At 61.0% G+C, this 5,880-nt stretch overlaps 1 protein-coding gene across 1 annotated transcript in view; it reads left to right on the top strand.

The window, feature by feature from the left end:
* Positions 1 to 5,880, top strand: part of NCS1 (neuronal calcium sensor 1) — a 16,708-nt gene that overhangs the window by 6,187 nt on the left and 4,641 nt on the right.

Genomic DNA, 5,880 nt, shown 5'->3' on the forward strand with positions numbered 1-5,880 from the left:
TGGTCCCCCCGGGGACCGCGCTCTGCAGGGCCGGGGGCTGGCGCTGGTCCATCTGTGCCGACTGATGGGACCTTCCTGGGTCCGTGTTTGCAGGAGCATGGTGTGAAGTCTGCGCCGAGTATCTGTTCGGACCGTTGTACTGAGCCCTGTGGTTGCTCTGTGGGGGACCAAGGGCTAATTCTGCGGTGGGTGTTTGTTCGCGCTGTGATGCTGACCCCCAAATCTGGGTCCCAGGGGCAAGGAATGAAATCCGAGCGAGCGCATGCACATGCTGCTGAGCCCCCGTCGCCCGCTCGGCGGGGAGGGAGCGGGGAGCTCGTAATTGGTCAATATTAACGTTGTGATGATGTTGAAAGTGGAGTTTGTAACAGATTTATGTTCAGACAATTCTTAAATATGTGTTTCGCAGAGGCGAGGGGTGGAGTGTGTTGGGCATAAATTGTAGGGTGTGCAGGGTTCACCCCGGAGCAGCGTGGTATTTTACGCATGAGGGACCGATTAGCTCATGCATGAGCACCCCAGTCATTTCCGCATCAGCACCCAATAAGTTCACGCATGAGCACCCAATTAATACACACACGAGTGCACAATTAATTTACATATGAGCACCCGGTTGATTTATGCATGGCTGCCCAGTTAATTTGCGCTGGATCGCACACTGGTCCGTGCATGAGCACCCTGTTAGTTGATGCATGGGTGCCCAGTTAATTGGTGCATGTGCCCCCAATCAGTTCATGCCTGAGTGTCCAATTAATTTATGCATGAGCACCTGATCCATTCACACCTGAGTGCCCAATTAGTACAGGCACAAGCGTGTTGTCTACTAATTACACTAATTTACACCGGAGTGCCCAATTAGTTCACAAAGGAGTGCCCGGTGAATTTACGCGTGAGTGCTCAATTAGTCCATGCATGAGCGCCCGATAAATTCATGAGTGCCCAGAAAATTTATGCATGAGCACCCAGCTGGTTCATGCATGAGCGCCCCTTTCATTCACGCCTGAGCGCCCAGGTAGTTCATGCATGAGCACCCAATGAAATCATGCATGAGCACCCAATCAGTTCACCCAGAAGCACCCAAATAATTTATGCACAAGTGCCCAATTAGTCCACGCCTGATCACCCGATTTATTTTTGCATGAGTGCCCATCTAGCTCAGGCATGGGTGCCCAGTTAGTGCATGCATGAGTGCCCCATTAATTCACGCCTGAGCACCCACTTTGCTCACACGGGAGTGCCCACTCTGCACACACATGGGTGCCCAATTTGCCCTCGTCTGGGCGCTGCGCTGAGCATCCGCAGCAGGTTTAGGCAGCCCCAAACCCAGACAGGAGCCCCAGTGCGGGGCGATGTGCCAGCTCCCTGACACGGGGATGCGTGGGGACCTGCTGGGACCCTGGGAAGGAGCCGCAGCGAGTCCCTGGGGGAAATAAATGCCCCAGGACCACCACCCCCACGCCTCGGCGGGTGATGCCGGACCAGTCGCCCATGGGTTGGTGGTGGAGCCGACGGCCAGGCAGAGCGGGAGTGCCCTGCAGCAGCGGGGGAACCGCTCTGTGCCTGGAAATAATTAACCCTGGTTTCCCTGATAAGGCGGCGGTGCCCATGGCCCTGTGGGATCAACGTGCTGTCGTAGGAGCTGGAGCGAGGGGGGACGTGCCGGGGCTCATCGAAGACTCCCCGCTGGCTGCTGTGTGGGGACGGTGCTTGCCGAGCCTTTGGCAGCCCGAGCCCACACGAGGACAGGCCTGTGCCATGGCCGTGGCACACGGGGGCAAGGCTGGGTGTGCACGCTCCCGCTCAGGATCTGGCCCTGCAGCTGTGGCTAAGCCCCTGCCCTTGCGCTAACAGAGGAGGGGGTGGCTGCAGAATGGGAGGGCAGCACAAAAAAAGCCCTGTGGGGCTGGAGCATCATGTCACCTCGTGCATCCCACTGTGGCCAGGGGTCCCCAAACTGTTCCGAATCTGGCCACCTATCCTGCACTCCTTACTGCCGCCCTGTCCCCACCGCGGTCCAGCAAGCAACGAGCTCCCCCGCGGGCAGGGCGATGGATGGGGATTCGTGGTCCCGGGTCCCTCCTCTCCTCACTGCCTGGCAAACACAAATTAATGGGCTTGAGCACTGATTAACCGGAGCTGTTTCTTGCTGCAGTGGCAGCTGGGTGGTGGGAAGAGAGGGGGCACGTGAAGGGCGGGTGGTGACGGAGCTGTCAGTCCTCGCCTGTGCTGTTGGGGATTGATGGAAAGGTGGGGGTAGAGAGTTGGGGGTTTTTGGGTACCGCTAGCTGGGAGGAGGGGGCTGGGGGCTGCTTGCAGTGCAGCCCCATCGGGCAGTCGCTGCCTCTCTGTGCTGCATGAGACGGGTGGCCGAAACCCTCCTCCCAGCTGAGATGGGAGTGGGGACGGACCGACCAGTGCTGCGAAGGGGCAGCGAGGGCCCATGGCCACGGCTTGGCCGTGTGGGGCAGCTCCTGTGCTGCGCTGGGGTGACTGCCCCTGCTGCCTGCACCTGCTGCCTGCTCCTGCCTGTGGTGTGAGCCCTGCGCTCAGTGTTTCCCCACGCTTTGCTAAGAGCAGTGGAAACAAAGATGCTGCCGGCACGAGCTGCCGTGCGGCGTTGTACAATACGGGAGGGCGTCTGCGGTGTGTAGCCGGGGCTCCCAGCTCGGCGATGCCTCTTACAGCGTTGCGGTTCATAATGAATGCTAATACCCTGCCTTTATTTAGCGCCTTTCATCCCCAAGGGTCCCAGGGCACGCTGCATCCGCTAACGAGCTGCTACGTGTGCTTATTTATAGCCATCCCCATAGCGGCTGCGGGAATGGCGGTCCCTGGGGAGCATGGCACGGCAGCTGAGCCCAGCCGCAGCCCCGGCTCAGCAGGGGCACGGCAAGGGAGCGGGGCTGCTGTTCCCCTTGTCCTTGAGCGCTGAGCGCTAAATAGCCATCCCCATATCGGCTGCGGGAATGGCGGTCCCTGGGGAGCATGGCACGGCAGCTGAGCCCAGCCGCAGCCCCGGCTCAGCAGGGGCACGGCAAGGGAGCCGGCTCTGCTCCGGTGGGATGCTGCAAGGGGGCTGCTGCAGGTCGTTCCCCTTGTCCTTGAGCGCTTGGGGTCAAACCTGGCTGAGGTTTATATCGCTGCAAATTGATTTGTATCGGCTCAGCATCACGCCGTAATCGATGCCGGGGAAGGGAAATGCAGCAGCCGCTGCCACACAGGTACTTTCTGTGAGCTCGGCTGGGCTCTGCACACCAGGGAGCTGCAGAGGATGGATCGAGGAGAGTGGATGTCCCCTGTCCCCAGCCCCAGGACAGGTGGCTCAGCCCGGTCAGGAGAGTGGCGTGTCCCCAAGACTTCCATGGCCGCAGGTCCCTGCTGCGGGGACGGGCGTTAGCATCCCTAATCAGTGCCACTTTGAGTGTCGACACCCAGCAAGGTCGGAGCGGCTGGGAAGTGGCAGCCGCGAAGTCATCATCTGTCTTGGATCCGTAACTGCAGATACGGGGAGGCAGGTACCCGCTCAGCCGCAGCTTGCCCGGCCACAGCGACGCTGGGCTTGTGTTTCCCAGCGCTGGGAACGCTCTGCCCCGGGGAGACGGAAGATTTGGTGGCAGCGGAGGGATGCACCCAGAGGTGGGCGATTTTCCAAGGGCTGGGAGATGGGGCCGTGTTCCCACCCCAGGGCAAACCCCGCAGCTTCCCCTCGCACCCGGGGCAGGAGGAAGGGCACCGGTGCCAGTGTGCTGGAGGAGGGATGGGGCTTTGCGTGGCCTCGTTCCGGGGATACACCTTAACAAATCCCACCTCGGGAGCCCTGTGCCAGTTTTTGGGCTGGCACCTGAACAGTCCCCTCTGTCGGAAAAGCCTCTCCCAGGAGCATCGCGCATCCCTCTTGCAGGCACAAGGGGAGCCGGCTCCGTCCCTCCCCTCCAGCCCCAGCCCCAGCCTGAGTGTGTCGTTACCAGCGTTTCTCCTGTACTAAAAAAAGCACAGATTTCTTAATTGTTTCCTGCTGGAGTTGAAAGGCAGCTCCCGGGCCTGAAATAGCACGTTGGGGGAAACACAGCCGAGCGAGAGAGAGAGCAGAAGGCAATTCGCCTGGAGGGGCTGAGCCGAGCCCCAACTGCAGCCCCGGGCTGCTGCTGTTGCCCCTTTCACCTGCCCCGAGGGCTGCCCGAAGTCCAGCCGCTCACCCTCCTCCTCCTCCTCCTCCCACCTGCCTTCATCAGCACCTGCGGGCGATCTCGGGGCTGCAGAGCTGGTGCCTGGGGTATCCCCTGGGCACCCTCGGGGTGGGGGGGTAGTCCTGGCTGGTGTCTCGATGCTTGCAGGGAAGCCTCTTTCTGTTAGAGACGTCACTCAGCGTCTCTCATTTGGAAGGATGCTTCCATGCAACCATTTTTTTTGGGGATGGGGAATCCTTCGGGAGTGGCACAACTATTGTTTTTGCCCGCCCCAGCTCCGCCGCTAGACACAGTGTGTCCCTCCTGGCTCCCTCCTGCCAGGAGGCCTCTGTCCTTTCCCCTGTCTGCTCTCCTCCTGCCAGACAGCCCTGCCAAAACAACCCTCCAAATCCCTCCTGCGGCACGGCCGAAGCCCTCGGTGTCCTTCAGCCCAGGTGCCGAGCAACCCTGTACCCGCCTCCCCGCTCTGTCCCCGGGTGCTGCCGTCTATAGACATCCCGTGGCAGTACGGCGGCGGGTGGACCTCCCGGCACGGCTGGTCCCAGCATGGCTGCTGCAGCCCTTTGCCAGCTCCTTGGGGAGGCAGGGGGAGAGGCTGCCGGCCTCTCTGCCCCATGCCGAGCCCTTCCCGGGGGGTTTTGCAGGCTCTGTCCCTCCAGCGGTCCCCGAGCTGGGATGGAGGGACCCCCCATGTGCACGGGGACAGCCTCAGATGCAGCGATTCCTGCCCACGGGAACGTGGGAGCCAGCACCCGGCTGGCTGCGAGGTGGGGGCCAGCGTGTGCTCTCCCGGCCACCCCACTTCTGCTGCCTGCCAGCCCTCACCTTCTGTGGTCTGCGCCTCCTGCCAGGCACGTTATAAATCTTTCTGATGGAAAATTGCTTTCTTTTATTTGCCATCCAAGGTAATTGGCATCTGTTGATGTGTCTTGGGTCTCTATTTTTATCATCCGTTTGCACATTGACACATCTCCACTCCGCCTCATTATCCCAGCGCGTTTCAGACCTATTGCTTTTTTATTATTATTTAGATGCACGGGAAATGACTAACGAGGCCGTTCCCCCTGCGTCCTCCTGCTGGCACCGGGCTCCCCGCTGGCGTGCTGGCCAGGCACCGCTCCTGCAGCGAGGCGTGCGGGAACGGGCACCAGCTCCCCGCCCCATCGGGCTCCCCGGCATCCCGCATCCCATCGGAGCCTTTCCTCTGCTGAGGACATTTGCAATCTCAGCAGCTGTCCCCGGGCTGGGGACACTCAGGGTTGCCAACTCTCGCCATTTTTTAGCTTGTCATGTTTTTGGGGTTTCTCTTCCCCAAGCTGCCTCCAGGCAGATGTTTTGGCAGGTGTTTCCAGAGATGTTTTGTCTCTGGGGAGGCGGGAGGGCAGGGCCGGATCCTCCCCAGGCATGAACCAGCCTGGCCGCTGCGTGGTCCATAGCATCTTGCAGCGATGGTGCTGCACTCTCCTGGCAGGGAACAAAACATCTTGGTGGGCTCCCTGGTTTCGGGGCTGGAGGGGCCCCAGCACCTGCAGCCCCGGCCCCATCGACCACCAAAAAGGGCTGTGGCCCAGGCCGCCTCGAAGGCAGCCGCTCGCATGCAGGTAACACATGGCAGCGCGTGGAGCGAGCGAGCCCTGGGGCATCCCCCCCAGAGAAGTCACTTAATGTGAAGTGCAGAAGAGCAGCCCCCACG

This window comes from Aptenodytes forsteri, unplaced genomic scaffold (genome assembly GCF_000699145.1).
Source record: "Aptenodytes forsteri isolate BGI_AS27 unplaced genomic scaffold, ASM69914v1 Scaffold136, whole genome shotgun sequence".
NCBI lineage: Eukaryota > Metazoa > Chordata > Aves > Sphenisciformes > Spheniscidae > Aptenodytes > Aptenodytes forsteri.